Here is a 19,313-nt window from a genome sequence, read left to right as displayed (position 1 = left end):
CTCTTACCCTGTGGGGACTTGGGGGATAGGTGGTTAAAGTAGTCCACACAATTACGCTGTCATAATATTGGGACCCTGCAGAAGGAAGTCACCCTTAGGGTACTCCTATGCATCTCCTCTTCATGCCACCACCCTTGGGCAATACCCAATTTATCCCATGTTAGGTAATGTCTTTAAGGGTATCTCACTTGCACTTTTGCAAATGTGAGGTATTATCATCTATTGTTAAACTTTCTTATCATATAGGACCTTCCAATTACTGAAGCAGAGTTACTTCATATAATTCGTTAAAACAGGCATTTCAATATCAATGATAGGAATTCAGTTGCTTCAGCTTTCAACCTGGACCTTGAACCAAATATGAGTTGGAACAATTGTTCTTTCCTCATCAATCCTGTGCCTTTTTCAAGTCTCCTCCTCTTCATGAACTGTGTGGTTTCAGGGAGGCCGCAACTCTCCCTTTGGTAAATCAGGTCCCAGTCCCTCAAAAGAGTTTGTAAAAGACAAGCTCTTAACTCAAAACACCAGGTGGACCGCCTTGGATCTGGAGGAGGAGCAGCAGTCTTGGGAGATCTGATACCACTCAGTCTGAGGTTTTGTAACCAAATCTAAATGATGCAGGAGGATTTCAGACTGTTTCAGCAGCTGATGTCTGGAGATCAATTAGAGATAATGGCTTCTGGTGGACATGAAGGAGCATGTCCGATCTTTTGACTGGCTGTGATTGTATTTCCTTCATTAATGTGCGCTTTTTTTTTTTCTTTAGAGGATGGGAGAGCCCAGGGCTGCATTGTAAATTTGCACGGGTGTCTCATCCTAATTCCTCTTTGCTTAGCTCAAGAGTGGCTTGGATTTAGGCCCCTCTAGTTGCTCCAGCAGAGACCCATTCAGGCTAGAGAGGCAGAGGCGTGTTTTGGAGCTGTGTGTAGAGTCTGCAACTCACAATAGACAAGTCTGCCTGGAGCCACAGGCCCCCTCAACCAGGATTCTGAGTGGTTTGAAATAAGCTTTCCTATTAAAGTATCCCTTTCTTTAACAATGGAGACCAGAGACCCTCCCCCATACAATTTTCACCTCCAATGTGTTGGACATTCAAAGCCCCCAGTTCAAATACTCCTTTCCTGATGTCACTCTGCCCCCCCACCCCCTTGCAGGTAGAAATGGTCTTCCTTCTGACTTTCAAAAGCAATGTGTATCTCCTTTGTATTATAATGTTCTGTTTTGTATCATAGTTATTTGTGTGTATGTGTTCCCTCATGATTGTGAATTCAACGTCTTTTCATTTTTGTACCTCCTCCAAGATTGCTTTTTTCTTTCTTTTAAAAAATTTTTTGGTTCAGACCCTTCATTTGATTATTGTGGGCAAATACACTTAGTATGGAAACTTTCTCCATTGATGTAGATCTGCAACTACACTGAAATTTAAGGCCTTAAAGAATAGCTTTAGGGGCAGCTGGGTGGCAAAGTTGATAATTGATAGAGCACCAACCCTTGGAGTCAGGAGGATCTGAGTTCAAATCTAGCCTTAGATACTAGTTATGTCTGGGTAAGTTAACTAATCCCAGTTGTCCCTTTCTCCCCCATAGAATAGTCCACATCCACAAGGCCAAGGTATCTCAGAGATAGGATTTGTTAGCCAAGCCTTGCTGACTCCCAGGGCCATCCTTCTCTCCAATACACTTTGGTGCCTCTTAAGGTCATTACTGTGTGCTTAATAGATGTGGAAAAGGCACTGCCTTGATAGTCCCATTCAAGGGCAATCCTGCCCCTGTTAACTCTGTAGCTTTGACTTACTCAGGGCCTCAGTTTTCTCCTCTGTAAAATGTAGTGGGGGTGGGGCCAAGGGCATTGGTTTATACTGAATAGTTTTATGGTCCTTTCCAGCTCAAACATTATTCCTTCATCATTCCAAAGTCCTTCCCCACTTGAGCATTCATTGTTCCCACATCGGTGAGGTTGATATGGAGGGTTGCCCTTCTGCCTTTGATTCAAACTGTGTCCTTGAGTAAATCATGTCACTAGATTTCCTTCAAGTTCCTCATTTGAATAAAGGAATAGCCATAGTTGCTGCTTACCAGTCTGATCATAAAACCATGATAGTTAAGGCAGCACACAAAGAAGGTAAGAGCTGGAAAGGATCTTACAACATGGAGAATACACTAGTAAAGCTAGAAGGGATTTTGGAATGACTTGATTGTAAGGGCAGCACGGAGTAGCAGTCAGGACTAGCCTCAGAGCTTGGGAAATTGACATTTGGCAAGGCACATGCTAGCCTTGTGAACTTGTGCTTGACTTCTTAGTCTCCCCATGCAATTCTCTAAGACTACTAAGTTATGGAACAGATGTTTATCTGCATTAGTAGATGCTAGTTTCTTACTAGGAGTCCCTATAGTAATGAAATCACAGGTCCAGGTAAAAAATATTTTAATATAGATTGGATAGCTATAATATATATAACATAATATAGTTAGATGTAATATAGATACATGCACACGCATATATATTTAAAGATAAAGTATTTTTAGGAGGCAGCTAAGGGGCTCAATTGATAGAGTCTGTGAATAGAGATAGGAAGATCTCAGTTCAAATCAGACCTCATTCATTTATAGCTGTGTGACCCTGGGCAAATCACTTAACCCTGTTTGTTTCAGTCTCATCAGCAGAAGGATATGGCAAACCACTTTAGTATCAATGCCAAAAAAATTCCATATAGGGTCATGAAAAATTGGACTGAAACCATCAAAATGACCAAAGACACATAAAGTGCTTTAAGGTTTGAAAAGCATTTTTAAGATACTTAATTTGAGCCTCAAGATTACTCTGTTTAGAAGGTGTTAGAGTTGTTATTATTCCAGTCTTAAAAATGAGAAGACTGAGCCTAAGGGAGGTTACATACTTGCCTCTGGCCACACAGCTATGTGTTGAGTGAGGATTCAAACCTGGTTAAACTGGGTTGCTCTTGACTCTGAGGCTCTGAACTTAAAATCAAAGAGTTGGAATGGGCTTTATTGCAAAACTCTTATTTTATAGTAAACAGGACCAGAAAAAAGGGAGTAACTTGCCTGAGGTTATACTATAAATAGCAGAATAAGAACTAAAACACAGGCAAGAGAAACAACATGAGCAGAGACAATTAGGCATTAAAACTCAGTGTTTATTCTCTGAACAGTGAACTGAACTTTTAGATTGCAGGAATATGTTTCTGTGGAGTATTAGAATACAATAAGAATAGCTTTGGGGGATATTGTGGAGGGCAAGGCCAAGCATTTGGCAAGTCTTTTATTTGTCCATGGTAAGGAATGGTAATTGTGGAAAATTAGTTTAGAGGCTATAAGGCATCTAGATGGCACAGTAAAGGAAGATTCCTCTTACTGAGTTATAATCCAGTCTCAGACACTGTCTGTATCACCCTAGGCAAGTCACTTAACCCTGTTTGTTTCAGTTTCCTCATCTTTAAAATGAACTAGAGGGGTGGCTACCTGACGGCAGTGGATAGAGCACTGGCCCTGGAGTCAGGAGTACCCGGGTTCAAATCCGGTCTCAGACATTTAATAATTACCTAGCTGTGTGGCCTTGGGCAAGCCACTTAACCCCGTTTGCCTTGCAAAAACCTAAAAAAAAAAAAATGAACTAGAGAAGGAAATGGCAAACTACTCTAGTATCTCTGCCAAGGAAACCCCCAAATGAGGTCACAAAGAGTTCGACACAATTAAAATAACTGAATCACAACAATCTAGTAGCCAAAAAAAATTCTGGGTTTTGGGTTGTTTTTTTTTTTTTTGCTAGGCAATGGGGTTAAGTGGCTTGCCCAAGGCCACACAGCTAGATAATTATTTGAACTCAGGTTTGAACTCAGGTACTCCTGATTCCAGGGCTGGTGTTCTATCCACTGCGCCACCTAGCCACCCCTCAAAAAATATTCTGAAAAGTAAATCAAGTTTTTGATTTTGCCTTTTACTGATTAGAAAAGATATTTTTAATAGGAAGAGAACCTTAATTCTTATGATTCTAAAACTTGATAGCTATAGAAACTCTTGACAAAGTGACTGAATCTGTTTCAATTTTCTCATTTTTTATAATGCGAATTAATAACACTTTGTACCCATGAACTTGCAGAATTATGAGGAAAGCAACTTTTAAGCTTTGAGACTGTAAAAATGTGAGCTTGTCCTATTATTGCATATTATTACATGTTATATGTACGTGTACATGAGTATACATACACAAAACATACATGACTCAAGATAACCTGTTCCAGTACAGATCCAAGAGCTCAATCACATAGTATGCTGTGTGGCTAGGTGTTAATCTTGCCTATGCCTTCTGTAGACTTTGAGTCAATACATACATTAATACTACTATGTAGGAAATGTCAGACACAAAAAAGAAAAAATACCTTTACTACACTGAGACTAATCTCATAAAATTACAGGATCTCAGCATCATTATGACCCTCAGAGGTTATTGGGTCCAATCTAGACCTGACTTCTTCCAATAGTATCTCCAGTAAGTAGTTATCTGGACTCTACTTGAAGGCCTCTGATGGGGAACTCATAACCTCTTGAGACGGCCCATTCTGCTATGAGATATCTGTAAATGTTAGAAATTTATACTGGTCAAATGGGGTGGAGGAGACAGTGGGGGGAAACAATGAACCATATCTCTAGGGATCAGTTCTGAGTATAATTAAGTACCAAGATCTAAGTTGATGCAATTGTACTGTAACCAGAGAAGATATGACTTAAACTGAGTAGGACCAATAGAAGGGAAACCTGGAACTAATGGTCAGAATTATGGTGAAACTGGGTACAATCCTTGGGGGATGGGGTGGTGTTGTACTGAGTTGTACAGTGATGAGGTTAAGTTTATACAATTACATTTTAAGGTCCTGAGTACTGACTGATATTCACTATACTTATTGCAAAGAAGAAATTATTTTTTATTTCAATTTATTTTTTTCAATCAGCAAAAATTCAGTTTTTCCTCCTTCCTACCTTCTCCCTCTATCCTTGGTCCTGACCCCATCAAAAAAGAAGAAAAATCCAAACTCTTAGAAACTTTTGTAGTCAAACAAAACAGATCCCCCGCCCCACATACACATTGTACAGGTCTAAAAGAAATTTATGTTTCATTCTAACCTTCGAGTCACCTATTTCTCAGGAGAAGGGTAACATGTTTCATCATGAGTTCTTTGGAATTGTGACTAGTATTTATGTTGTTCAGAGTTATAAGTATTTACAATATCAGTGTTCTATAAAATGTTCTCTTGATTTTGCTTATCACTCTATCTCAGTTCATATAAGTCTCCCCAGGTTTCTCTGAAGCTGGCTCCTCTATCATTTCTTATAGCATAAGAGTTTTCCATCACACTCACATGTCAGCACTAGTACAGACATTCCTCCATTGATGGGAACTTCTCAATTTCCAATTCGCAAAGATGGAATTGTGAAGAGAAACAGCATAAAGAATTTCATCACAATGTGGGTTCAAAAAAGAATAGGGGCTGGTCACATAGCAAGAATAAAGGATAAACAACTGATGGATAGCCCACGTTCTGCTGGCATCCTTAAGATGTCAAGAGACTATGAAGAAAAATACAGGACATTGACTGGATTTTCTGTGGCAAACTTATGGGAGAACATGGGTAAAAGTTACCCAAGTGGGTATAGCCTTAGAGGGGTTTAAATCTCTCTGTTTAGAGAGGGAATAATCACAATGGGATCATAGATTTCTTGGAATCTTGCTGCTGTTTTTTTTTTTAACATGGAGCAGTTAGCAGCAAATTGACTGCCTTACAGGGATTTGAAAATATTTTGATTACTGTATTTCAGTGTAATTGAATCCTTTGTAACACTATGTGTTTTATTTTATGCATTTAATAACATTACTCTGAGAAGGTTTTACCAGACTGTCAATGTGAGGAGTAAATGAAACAAAAAAGTTTATGTACACCTGTTCTAAGTCAAGTACCATGCTAAGCAGGATACAAAGTTTCAGTAACATATTGTTCCTCCCATCATATGGCTTACATTCTGGGGGTTCGGTGCTATGTAAGAGTTATCACAAAGTTATCCAATCCTCTTGTTTTAGAGAGGAAGAAAGTGAACTGCAGAGAAACAAATTTTCCTGTGAAAGATTGCACAGTGATTAGAGAAGTCTGTATTTCAGTCTAGTTCTTTTGACTCTGAGTTCAAAGTTTTTGCATCACTCTAGGCTTCTAGGGACACCATCTGGGCTTGTGTCACTGGCTTACCTTTGTCCTTTATTTTTCTTTGATCCCCCAATCTACAAAATGACTATGCCACTTCTGTCTAGTTCATATGAATGGTAGGAGACTAAATTTCTTATAAAGTGGAATGTAGCTTAGTGGATAAAGCACCGGCCCTGGAGTCAGGAGTACCTGGGTTCAAATCCAGTCTCAGACGCTTAATAATTATCTAGCTGTGTGGCCTTGGAAGCCACTTAACCCCATTTGCCTTGCAAAAACCTACAAAAAAAAGTGGAATGTAGATGTCCTAACCAGAAACAATTAGTAAGAAGCAGAAAGTCATAGGTCTTAGACCTTAATAGGGCATTAATCTGCCATCTCCAGTTGTCCTGATCCATATTTGATCACTGAACTCAGATGGCTCTGAAGAAGTGAGATTGGTGACTTAGCATGCCCCCCCTCACTCAAATCCAATTCATGTGTTTGGCATGGCATCATCTCCCTAATGTCATGGTCTTCTTCAAAAATGATGGACAAACATCATCAGGGCATTAATCTAGTACCCTAATTTCATAAATGAGGGAATGGATGGATGGAGAAGAAAAAATTATTTGTCAAAGGCCATACAAGTGGTCAGTAGAAAGAGCTCATGATTCAAACCCAAGTCTTTGGACTCTGAGTCCTTTCTGTGTCTATTACTGGCATCAGATTTATGGAAGCTTACCTTTTTGTTGTCATGATATTTTTTTTAGGGTTTTTTTGCAAGGCAATGGAGTTAAGTGACTTGCCCAAGGTCACACAGCTAGGTAATTACTAAGCATCTGAGGTTGGATTTGAACTCAGGCACTCCTGACTCCAGGGCCAGTGCTCTACCCACTGTGCCACCTAGCCGCCCCCTGTCATGATATTTTTAAAATTCTACTTGGTTCCAAAACTAAATATTTTGTTCACTGGCTTTTGTATTTAAGCCACCACTATGTGCAATGATCAATTGATCAGAGAGTATGTCATCCTTTGAATATTAGGATCTTTTGAAGGACAGGAGAAGCAGGTGCCAAGTTACCTACTCAAACATTAGGTTGGGAGAGGAACTGGGACAGTGAATTGATGAAACAACCTGTTGTAGAGACCTGATTTGGTATCCCAGCTCAAGCCACTAACTCATCATGTCATCTCAGACAAATCCCTTTCTTCTCTGAACCCCAATTTTTTCTTCTTGAATAAGGGAGTTGCACAAGCTGATCTCCAAGGTTCCTTTAAGCTTTGGCTCTCTGTGATTGATTCCCTGTGAACACAGGGAAAGGGAAGTTGGTTTCAAAACATTTCAGGTTTCAGATTTACAAGGTGCTAATGAGAAAGGCAATAAAACACTTATTGAAAAACAGGTGACTTTTATATTGCCTTTGATTTTTGGTGTTAATGTGTTGTGCTCCCTTTTCTTTTAATGGTGAATTGTTATGGTCTATGTGCATTGCACTTCCAATCTAGATCTATAGAGGGAGACTTTTTTCCCTTTTAAACCTTGAATTGTTAACAATGCAAACCTCTCCGGCACAAAAAGAGCTCTTTACAAAGTTAGAGATCCATGTGAAAAGGATACCATCCAGTATAGTTTGTTGTTTTGTTTTGTTTTTTTTAGATAATTCTAGTGTAAATGTGTAGCCACTTCTGAAAATCAAATCAGCAGTGGGTATTCCTAGTCTTAGAAACCACAAACTATTGAAGTTGGAGGATCTTAGAGATTATTTAGGCCAGTCCCTCTTATTTTCCAGAAGAGAAAATTGAAGAGCCAATAGGGACAATAACAGGTACAAGTTTATACATCAAATTCATGGTAGAACTAGAATTAGAACCAACTCCTGACTCTAAGCCCCATGCTATTTTGGCTGTGCCACAGTTCCTCACCAAAAGTCTGTAGCCCTGGTGAAAAGACAGGTAAAGTGAGATGAGGATATCTGCTAGAAAAGAGAGGCCCTGAATTAGGGCAGAAAAAGAAATTCTTTGATTCAGATTAAGACCAGAAAGCTTAGGAGATGCCTCTAGTCCTCTCATAACAATTACAGAATAGAATATCCATGAATACTGGTGTAGGTTATGGGGTCAGTTTTGTGAAGTCTTCTGGGGGGGGGCTTTGCTGTTGACTGGAGAGAGGTTTGGTTCACTTCAGCTGCAACTTGCTTCAGCACAGCCTGTGTCATTATAAAACTCTGGATACTGCCCATTTGCTTTGTTCTGAGCTTGGATTGACTTTAGATAGACTATATGTGTTTGGGCAGGGAGTTGGTGGTGGTGCTGCACACTTTTTACTTTGTGTTTATTTAGGACTAAGGTCTACTAAAGTTTTGTCAAATTTTGGGTAAAGTTTTAGCTCTTTGATGTGCAGACTCTACATTGCCATTTTAATTATACATTCTGTTTTGACATAAATGCCTTTTATGTATAGCACATTGTGCTAAGGAAAATAAAATTTATTAATCTATTAAGCACTTAGCTATGTATCAGGCATTATGGTAAGTGTTGGAGATACAAATACAAACTATCAAGACAATCCCTGCCCTCAAGGAGATTTTATTCCAACCCCAAAAGGAATTGAGAATTTTGCTACTGGTGTCATGTGAGGAGATATTGGGAAAGTGATGTGGAAGCTTAGTCTTCAGCAAGATAAGGCAAAAGCTTACCTATTGGGGGAGGGGGCAGGAAACCAGAGTCAGAGTTTAAGATGCAGCCCGCATCCTTGAGGGACATAGGACACACACATAACTATAACATAACATAGAGCATCGGGTTTTGAAAAGAGTACTGGAATTGGATTCCAGATTATATGGATTAAAATCCCAGCTCTGATACTTCCCTAGCTGTGTGGCCATTAGCAAGTCATTTCTCTCTCAACCTATTTCCCATTAATTTGGTAATGTCACTTGAATTACTTACCTGAGAGCAAAGCAGTGAGGGTATGTAAAGTGGCATAGAAAATTGAATTGGTATTGGACAAGCAGTTCAAACCAAGTGCTAATCAGATCAATGGAGGAAAATCGAAGGTTCAACTATGTGTCTGAAATGTAGAAAGGCCAGGAATCAGGGAAGACTTCATGGATGAGGTGATTTTTTTTTAGGTTTTTTTGAAAGGCAATGGGGTTAAGTGGCTTGCCCAAGGCCACACAGCTAGGTAATTATTAAGTGTCTGAGGCTGGATTTGAACTCAGGCCCTCCTGACTCCAGGGCTGGTGGTCTATCCACTGCACCACCTAGCTGCCCAATGAGGTGATTTTTGAACTGGAGCTTGAAGGAGAAGTTTGGGGAAATAGAATACAGTGTTTCTATTTCATAGCATTTTTTATCATCTTCATTTTATCCAGGGACACTGGCTTTGATTGGATAGCATTGCTCTGGTTTTGGGGATAACCATGTTTCTGGATGGCATGTGTCTTTTTCTCTCTTTCTGATACTATATCTCCTTGAACAATGTGTTCTAGGATAGTATTAATTAAATATAGCATTATTAGGCATATAATATTTTACAATTGTAGTATCTGCTAAGAATAAAACACTTTCTCTAAAAGGTTGGAGACTTTACAATATATAGTCTCCCTCCACCCAAAAAAATACAATAGGAGCAGAACAAGTGACAGATTACTATTGGAGAGGTAGGCCGGATAGGAGAGGAAAGATCTAATGACTTTTGCTCTCTAGTGCCTTGCACCATTCCTCCTGCATAAGAGATACATAAGTATTTACTGACTCACTGATTCACTTAGAGTCAAGGTAGAGCTGGATTTGAATCCTAGCTCTATCCCTTCACTATATTTCATCATCTATACATGGGGAGATCTTCTCTTTCCTTTTTTTTAAACTAATAAAAAAATCCCCCGTCCCGTCCCCCCCCCCCCCGCAAAGTGATGAACTCATAAGATCCCTTCAGATCCAACATTCTGCTTTAAGTTTCCCTCCCACTACTGACATTCTAATCAACTTTCCTCATGGGCAGTTCCCTACACCAATGAAATCACAGATCTGTTGGTTTTGTTTTTTTTTTTTTTTGCTGTTGTTGTTTAAAGGCCCCTTTCAGCTTTGACATTCCATGTTCTATGTTTTAAGATATTTCTATTTAAATCCTATAAAACCTAGACTATTGCATTGCCTTCCCCAAAGCATAATAAGGAAAACAGCTTTGTACTGTGAAAGAGAGTCCAGGGTTTAAAGTCAGAGGACAGGTTTGAATACTAATTACTATTCACTACCTATGTGACCTTGGACAAATCACTTTATCACTTTGGGCCCCTGCCCCCTTCTCTGTAAAATCAGGGGGTTAGTTGGATTTAGAGGGTCCTTAAAGCACCTTTCTGTTCTAAAGCCTGTGAAAAGACTGACCGTGCTTTGTAAACCTTAAAGGGTTCTATGAACAGGAGTTGGTATTACAACCAGTACGGTGTTGATGCTTCTAAAAACAGGTGAGTTACTGCATTCATGCGTATTGTGATCCAGATTGGTGGGGGACCGGGAGAAGGGGGGGGGGGCAGACAGGATAGCTGAGAAACAGTGTGAAGTTGAGTGGTGGAAAAGAGACAAAGGAAAGAAGAGGAAAGAGGAAAGATTGTGTGACAGGGAGAGAGTGGGAGGGGTTAGAAGAGGAGAGGAGGGCAGTGGGTTAGACTGTGTGGAGGCTGCAGAAGCTCGGGAAGGAGGAGTCAGGGCAGGGCAGCTTCGTGATGGATGGGACCCGGCGGCCTTTGGGGTATGGTTACTCACCTGTCTAGTTTTCAAAGTCCAGTATCCTATCGAAATGGTAGAGTGAGCCCACTTGGTTGTTTGTGAAATGCGGATCTGTACAAACTGGGGCTGAGGCCACTAGCCAAGCAATGCACATGGGAAAATCTCAGCTACTGCCCTTTGATAAAAAAAAAAAATGCCAAGGTTCCCTGGGGGCCTCCTTCAGGGTTCAGGATAAGCAGGCTGGGTCTGGTTCTGCCTGAAGTTGTCGTTGGCTATCTTCCTAGATATAGGAAAGGTGCTGGCTGTCCCTTAGACTAGGGGTGATCTCTACCCCCACAAGATTCCCTGGCCTTTTTTCCTCCATGAAGTAGTGTCCACACACCCCTCACTCCCTACTGTGTGGGCTCCCTGGGTGCAGTAACTGTGACCACTAGCGCCTGAAAACGTGGAGTGGGCCCGGGTTATCTTGGCTCCTCCTCTTCGTAGCTTCGCGGAAACATTTTCCTTTTTAGAGGCTCCTCCGCTAATCGCAGCTTCCTCGCGGCTCGGGGCTTCCTCCAGCCCCCCCCCCCCCCCGGTGGTTCTTTCTCGCGTCCTTCCCTACCTCCTTCTTTTCTCTTCCCTCCCCTCTAGCTCCCCTTCCACCCGTCCCTGCGCCTGCACCCTCCCGGCTCAGCTCCCCGCTTCCCAGCGCCTCGGAGCCTCCCTTCAGCCACGCCACGCCTCCTCCCGGCCCCGGCCCCCGGCCCCCGTGCATCCCGCCGGCTCCGTACCAGCCCCCTAATGCGCCCCCTCCTCCCGGCTCCTTTCCCAGCCCGGGCCCCGCCCCCGCGCCGCCCCCCCCCCGCCCCTCCTCTCCTTCCCGCGCCCCGCCCCCGCGCCCCCCCCCCCGTGCCGGGCACCCCCCCGCCCCTCCTCTCCTTCCCGCGCCCCGCCCCCGCGCCCCCCCCGCCCGTGCCGGGCACCCCCCGCCCCTCCTCTCCTTCCCGCGCCCCGCCCCCGCGCCCCCCCCGCCCGTGCCGGGCACCCCCCGCCCCTCCTCTCCTTCCCGCGCCCCGCCCCCGCGCCCCCCCCGCCCGTGCCGGGCACCCCCCGCCCCTCCTCTCCTTCCCGCGCCCCGCCCCGCGCCGCCCCCCCGCCCCGGCGCCGCCGGCACTGGGCCCTCCTCGCCCCCGCCCCCCGGGCCGGGCAGTGACGCGCCGCGGCGGTGCCAGCCCCCTCCCCGGGCGGCGGCAGCAGCAGCGGCAGCAGCAGCAGCAGCAGCTGTGGGGCTGTCACCGCGGCTCCCGCCGCCGCCGCCGCCTCGCTCAGCTCGGACCCCCTCCCCCTCCCCTCCCTCCCCCTCCGCCGCCGCCGCCGCCGCCGCCCAGGTACGGAGCCCAGCCCTCCCCCAGTCCCCGCCCCGCGGCCCCCCGAGCCCCGTCCGCCCTGGCCGTTGAGCTGCGGTTGGGGGGGGGTCCTCGGGAGGGGTTGGGGGGGACCCGGGGGGTCCCAGGGAGGAGCGGGACGATGACGACGGAGGGGAGGGCTGCCTGCTTCTGCGCGTCGCCTTCACCCCCTCCCCTCCGGAGTGTGTGTGTTTGTGTGTGTGTGTGTGTGAGGGGGGAGGACGGGCTCCTGCCACGCGGGGGGCCGGGGCCCGGACTCGCGGGGGGCCGGTGCTTCCAGTTTGGGCAGAGCCGGCGCCGGGCCGGACTGCCGTGTTAGGGGGGAGCGTGTGCCCCCGGCCCAAGTGCGGCGGGGCTGGAGTGTCCGCACCGGCACACACGCACCGGGCGGAGCCGCGGCCAGGGCCGGGGCTGGCGGGACTCCCGGACCGGGACGCCGGTGGCGCCCGGAGAGTTCAGGGCTGTGCGGGCACGGTGGAAGGTGTCCGAAGAGAGGGCGGGTGCAGCGGGGCTGGGGGGCCGGGCCGGGTCCGCCGCGGGCCGAGGGGAAGTGGCTGCCGTGGGGGATGGAAGGAGCGAGTGGCCGCCTGGAGCGGGGCGGGGGCGGCCCGGCCCGGGACTTCGGTGCCTCCCAGCGCCGGAGTGGAGCTGGTGTTTGGGGAGTTCTCCCTGTCCGGGATGGGGCTGCCGCGACCCCGAGACTCCGCCCGCCTGCTCGGTTCAGGTGAACTAAAACGGAGAGAACCTGTTACGATACTCACGGGGGGGGGGGGGGGGGGGGGGCTTATGCTTGACCCTTGGGTGAGCTGGCTTTCCCAAATTAGAGGGACTTGAGTGCGGGCGGGGAGCGAATGGAGGGGGGCGTGGCAGTGCGGAGGTTTTGCCTCCCTGGGGGAATGGAGATTGCTGGAATTGGAGGAATTGTAAGATGCGTTCTTAAGGTGGATTTACACCTCGGGGGCCGGAAGCCTTCTCCGTTGGAAAAAAAATCCCATCCACATTTTGATTCCAGCTGCTGCCGTTCACTGAGCCTCCGAGAGCTGCAGCTGCAGCTCCTCAGACCATCTCCTGCCCCTCTGGAGCTGGGCTTCCAGGGGAAGTTCTCATTAAGCCTCTCTAATTAGCATTATTCCTGGAGAAAGGTTAAGGTTAGATCGTCCTTTTCCTTATATAGAGCGCCTTCCCCTCCCCCTTCTTTCCTCTCCCCTCTCCCCTTGTCTTCTCTTCCCTTCCTTCCTCCTCTCTCCCCTCCTCCCTAAGTGCACAAAAGCACAAAATATAAGTGTGAGGAGGAACAGATCAATGAAGGAGCCACAAACCCATTAATTCAAATGGAACCTTTTTTTTTTTTCTAAATCATTGATTTTTCTTTCTGTCTGTGAGCAGGGAGATTAATAACCTCCTGATTTCACCTGAAATGCTGTTTGGACTCTGATTTCCTCCCATTTCTGGTGGAGGGTTGTGCTTGAAATAGCATCTCCCTAGGGTCAAACCCTTCTTATTCCAGATTCACATGGAAACCCCAGTGCCCCAGTAGCAGAATAGGTGTTTGTTTGTCCTGGCCAGCTGGGATATAAACTGGGAGGAAGACTGTGAATAGTCTGTCTTGATTTCCATGTATTTGGATGGATATGGAATGATTATTTACATGAGCTGTATATGGGACGTCTTACCTTGTCCACTCGAGGCCCTCTGCCAGCAACTGCCCCTGTGACCTTGGGCAAGTCACTTTTCCGAGGTACTCTCTTGTAAAATTAGGTTAGATTAAGGGGATCTCTGTCCTGTCTTTTTACAGTTCTATAATTCATCATACCTATTGGCCTATGAGTAGGACTCACTGTCTGTAAACTGGAATAAATGATTCATGTTGCTTTAAACCCCAAGTACTGTTATTTCTTCATTGGAAAATCTTAAAACTTAAAATTATCATCCTTAATATAAAACCCTTGTCTTACTCTGAGTTCATTTGGGCTTCCTTGAATGTTCAGTAGTTGAAGGGTTGTCATTTATTGTTACCAATAACAGCTTGTGAATAGTTGCTTAAAGGATGTTTATGGTTAGAAAAGAGGTAGGCTAGTTGCTTCGCGAGGATGAGAGACAACAGATGGGCAGCTCAAGTGTTCAGTGGCAGCCTCAAGAATAAAAGGAAGGCCTTTATTATATTGGGCAAATCCTCTGTGGAAGCTTCAGGGGAAAACAGGGACAAGAATTATATAGGATGAGGGGAAAACAGGGACAAGAATTATATAGGATGAGAAGGCATGCCATGTAAGTGAGGTTCTGCTGAATGGACAGAGGATGTATTTGGCCCAATGAAAAGAAGATGGTCAGGAATAAAGGACTATCTTATGGTAGGGGGATTAGATTTGTTTTGCTTAGATACATCAAATAGTACTAGGTGAAGTGGTTGGAAGTCGAAAAGAGGCAGATTTAAGTTCAATAGAAGAAAGACCTTCCTAAAGTTGAAGATGGTGATTACTCCCTCCTCCAGTGCTTCAACCTCTTGCAGGGTCTTAGAAATCTGTGGAAGAGAATACCATGCTCAGGAAAGGCTGAGTATAAATCCATGGTGAACTGTCTGCCTAACTGTTGCCACATGATCAGTTTAGCTAAGGGAGGAGAGGCATTACAGGATCACTAGAAGACTGGGCTTCTTCTCAGTAGTGAAAACATAAAAGTGGTTTCAATCTCTATCATCTCCAGTCTTGAAGTACTGGATTAAGTAATAATAAATTCCATTTATATTGCAGCCCAAAGATCATATTGCAACTTCTCCACTGTTCAGAAATGGAGTAATCTTCCTTGGGAAGGAGTGAAAACCCAAATGAGAGGTCTTTAAGGGGAGGCTGGATGATCTCCTGTTAGAGATGTTGTAGAAACAGGGAGGGGTTGTACTAAATGGATTCTGTCCAGATGTGAGATTCTCCAAGGCTGGCTTTGAAGAACTAACTGCACCTTCCAACATAGGTCTCAGGCCTTATCAATCTCTCTCTTTAGCAATAATAGACCATTTGCTGGATATGTGTGTCCTGTGGGCTCAGACAACACTCAATTCAGCACCTTGAAGTTGAACAGCGAGAACACATCACCCAAAGCCTTTTCCCAGCATTAAAGGTTGATATTCTGGATCACTCCCTACCCTGGGGCAGATGTTAAACTGTAGTGTGCTCTTCCTTGCTTAAGAACTTTTGACTCTTCATCTTCCTAGAAGCAAGATCTCAATTCAGAGGAAGTCTTAGGCAGGGAAGCTGTCTACAAACTGTGCCCCTCTAGTGAAAGAAAGCTTTCTAAAGAACTTATTTACACCATAAGGGCTCACTGACCATCTCCCCGCTATATCAAAACTACCTTGTCCAGACAGATTATCTGAGTAAATTGTCTGCTGCTTTGATTCTTATATAGTAGAGAGAAACTCGGGCTTTAAGAAACAAGAAACCTGGGTTTAAGACTCAGTTCCAAAACTGACTTGAACAAGTCACTTCACCTGACTTGATTTCCTGATCTATAAAATTTGAATAATTCTACCACCTATTTCAGAAGGTTATTAGGAGAAAAGCATTCTGTTGATTTTAAATGGCTATAAAAATATGTTGTGGATCATTATTGCAAAAATTATTACTTATAACAGCATGAGAATTGCTCAGAAAACAGGAAATGTAGTTGGTTTGCATACAATCTAGTTTGTAGACTCATCCTTAGCATCTCTGGTTTCAGTACTTATGTATGAGAAAATTGGCAGGGTTGTGATTACCATTTTTAAATATCTGACTAGCTAGTAGAAAAAAGGATTAGATATAGTTCTGAAAGATGGAGGAGTAAAAGTTTATAAAAAGGTGGATTTTGTTAAATCAGTAAGTATTAAGGACCCACTGTGTGCCAGTCACTATGCTAGTCTCTAGAGATACAAAAATGAGACAATTCCTATTCTCAAGGAGGTTATATTCTATGAGGGAAGAGAACATAAACATTTGTAGATACATATATGGTGATGGGGGGGGGACACTAGAAGCTAGGAGGATCAAGAAAGGCTTCATGTATAAGTTTGGTGTTTTAAGTCTTGAAAGAAACCAGAGATTGTAGGAAGCAAAGGTGAGGGAGAGATACATTATGAGGAAGAACTTTTTAGTGATCAGAACAGTCCAATAATAGAATAAGCAGCTGTGAAGTAGTGAGCTTCCTGGCACTGGAGATGCTCAAACCAGAGACCTGATGACTGATAGTCACAGATTCTGAAGAGGGAATTCTTGAGTTGGGAGTTAGAGTGACTGACCTCTGATGTTGCTTCTAACATTGATATGCCATTCTGTGAATAGATATTTTTAAGAGATTTTGTGTGTGTGTGTGTGTGTGTGAGAGAGAGAGAGAGAGAGAGAGTGAGTGTGTCAAGAGAGAACATGAGAACATTTAAATTCACCTTTTTTTCTCACTGATGAGAGGTCTCTCCCTTCTGGGGAGATTGCAACTTCCTCATGTTTTTTTGTGTATCTGTGTAATTCAGAATGTAAAGGATGAGAGATTATTTGTATGCCCTCCCATGTTGTCACCACATTTCTACAAAACTATGTCCATAGGAATAGTAGTATAGAGGGTTTAATATTATCAGTTAGATGTGAAATTCTTTCCTGCTGTAGAAAAGATGCCCTCCACCTGAGATTGTGACTGAAAATGGCAGCTTTAGGATCATCCTGGTCCCAGTGTGCAGTAAAGTGTATTTGCCGTTCTATTTAATTAGTGCTGTACCAGATTTCTTGGGATCTGCTGCCTTTCTTCATGACCAGCATTTGTAGTTCACTGCCTTTGATCCCAATCTGCTCCATCTTCCATTAGTCGGTCAGGCTGATGAACTGGCTGATGAGCAGAAGTGGTTAAGTTGGGGTCAAATGCGGTTCAATACCTTCTTGGCATGCTCAGAAGGCTGTGCTTAATGTTTGCTGACATAGAGACAAGGTTAAGGAGAGCTTTCTACTAGGGAATTTCATGTAACTGGCCTAGGCTGGCAGGGACTAAGGGGAGGTGCTGCCCAGTGGTGAGATAGAAACAAAAGCAGAGACAGAAAGAGAGAGAGAGAGAGAGAGAGGCACAGAGACATATGGATGGGTGGGAGGAAATCATTTTCCGGGCCTTTAATGAAAGGAAAACTACTAAGAGGGGCCCTTCCAATTCCAAATCCTGGGGTGAGGATGATCTTGGTGCTGATCTAGTCTAGAGAAAGCTGTTGCTGGGGCAACTTAAAGTGGCATGGATTCTGAGTTAAAAGAAGTTAGCAGCTTTAATGCAAAACAAAATGCCATTTTATGGCCACTGTGGTTTTTGCCCATGGAACCTGTTTCATCCACTCCCGGTAATCCCTGCCTTGGCTGAAGGCCTTCAGAAAGGAGGACTTGTTTTTGGCCTACCCACCCCAGAAATGCCTCTTCTCCCTCCCTCTTCCTCTCCCCGCCCTCCCCTCCTTCCTCCCACCCCCAACCACACCCAGGACTCTCGGACCCAGGGTTACAGGTTAAGATTGCATTAAATTCCAAGCAAATCTCCCCCTTTTTTTTTTCTTTGCCCAAAGTAAGTAGAGCATATAGAGTTTCAGCTCTCAGAAAAGGCCTGGAAAGTAAATTGTGTGTGGCAGGAGCCAGGATCCCACAGCGGGGAGGATATAAATGGCCCGACTTCAGAGGCTCCAGGAACCCAGTTCCAGAGAAATTGACCCCAGTTGTAAAATAATCAGGTTACTGATAGCACCTGCCTGTATTTACAAGCCTTGGTTACAGGGAGAGTTTCCTACCCTGCCCGGGAGCCACCATTTTGCTTTATTTGTATTCTTTGCTCTGCCTGCCAGGGTCCCAGGGCCCCCCATCAATCTGGGATGAGGGGTTTGTATTTCAGTGAGAAGGGTTGCATGGTAGAATCCTGGAATTGGAGAATCTATAGATTTGGTGCTGGAAAGGACCTTAGGGAACCTAAGTCATGTTATAGATGAGGAAAGTAGGGAAATGCATGGGAGAAATGACTTGCTTTATGCCACAGAGGTAGCAATTAGCACAGCCAGTACTTAAGCTCTAGGCTCTCTAACCCCAAAATGCAAGACTTTCCCCACTATTCCACTTCTCCCACTTTAATGTTGAGAACACTAGATCTGGGGCTGAATGGTCTGAGTTCAAATTTTAATGCTCTTGGGAAGTTCCTTTGACCTCTAAGATCTTCCATTTTCTCCTCTGTAAGGGGATTGTAACATCTCTAAGGTCCCTTCATATTTTAAATTCTATAATCCTATGACCAAGGCCACAGGTGTCAAACATACCCTGCCAACAAAACTGACCAGAAAAAAAAAAATACAACATAACAGTGTTAATTCGTGTTTTTTTGTTAGTCATTGTGTGACCAGCAGGGATCCATTTCTATTTGAGTTTGACACCGTGGATCTAAAGCTGCAGTTTCCCAGGTCACAGTGAATCATTGGCAAAAGACTATATCTCCAGGTGTCCCATGCCCTCCTTTAGCTCTTTCCATTCTGTTATACTGTTTGAAAATGAGCAGAGACTGAACATGCCCATGAATTTTGGACTGGAGATAAGGAGGGGAGGGTTTGGTTTCCTTCCCTTTCACCCTCCCAACCCTCTGTCACGCTCAAGAGTGGAATCCTGCTTCCACTGGGAGGGTGCGTCCCTGTGACTGTACTGCTGGCTTCTGAAGAGCTTCCCTTTCAGGGGAACAGTTGGCCCCAATGCTCTGTGACCCCAGTGTTAGCAGTTCAGGCCCTTTACTTGTTGGAAAAGAAGGCGGTAGAGTTTTTATTGCTGGGCTCTGGAGACTGTTGGCTTTGGAATGCTGGAGGGCAGAAGGAGTGGGAGGGAGATGCCAGGCAGATGGTTTGGGGCAGCTGTTGTCCCATGCTGTTGCCAGGTGTCCTATGGATGGAGGAGCTGAGCCTTGAGTACTAAATGGCACCTGAGAGATCAAGGAGAGCAGCCCCATCATTTTACAGACAGGGACGTTGGGGTCCCACAAAAGTTCTT

General features: G+C 44.6%; 1 protein-coding gene across 5 annotated transcripts in view; it reads left to right on the top strand.

Moving 5' to 3' along the window:
- NOL4L (nucleolar protein 4 like) overlaps window positions 1-19,313 on the top strand; it is a 210,037-nt gene that overhangs the window by 108,127 nt on the left and 82,597 nt on the right. The window contains exon 1 of one of the 5 annotated variants that reach the window (XM_074211876.1): window positions 12,070-12,288. The exons of the other annotated variants lie outside the window; for them this stretch is intronic. The gene's annotated coding sequence lies outside the window, so the exon portion shown is untranslated. Of the gene's footprint in view, window positions 1-12,069; window positions 12,289-19,313 lie in introns of those variants that run through there. 5 annotated transcript variants of the gene reach the window in all.

The sequence above is a fragment of the Macrotis lagotis genome, chromosome 1, assembly GCF_037893015.1.
Source record: "Macrotis lagotis isolate mMagLag1 chromosome 1, bilby.v1.9.chrom.fasta, whole genome shotgun sequence".
NCBI lineage: Eukaryota > Metazoa > Chordata > Mammalia > Peramelemorphia > Peramelidae > Macrotis > Macrotis lagotis.
The sequence above is the reverse complement of the archived record's forward strand: the minus strand, read 5'-3'. Positions and strand labels throughout refer to the sequence as shown.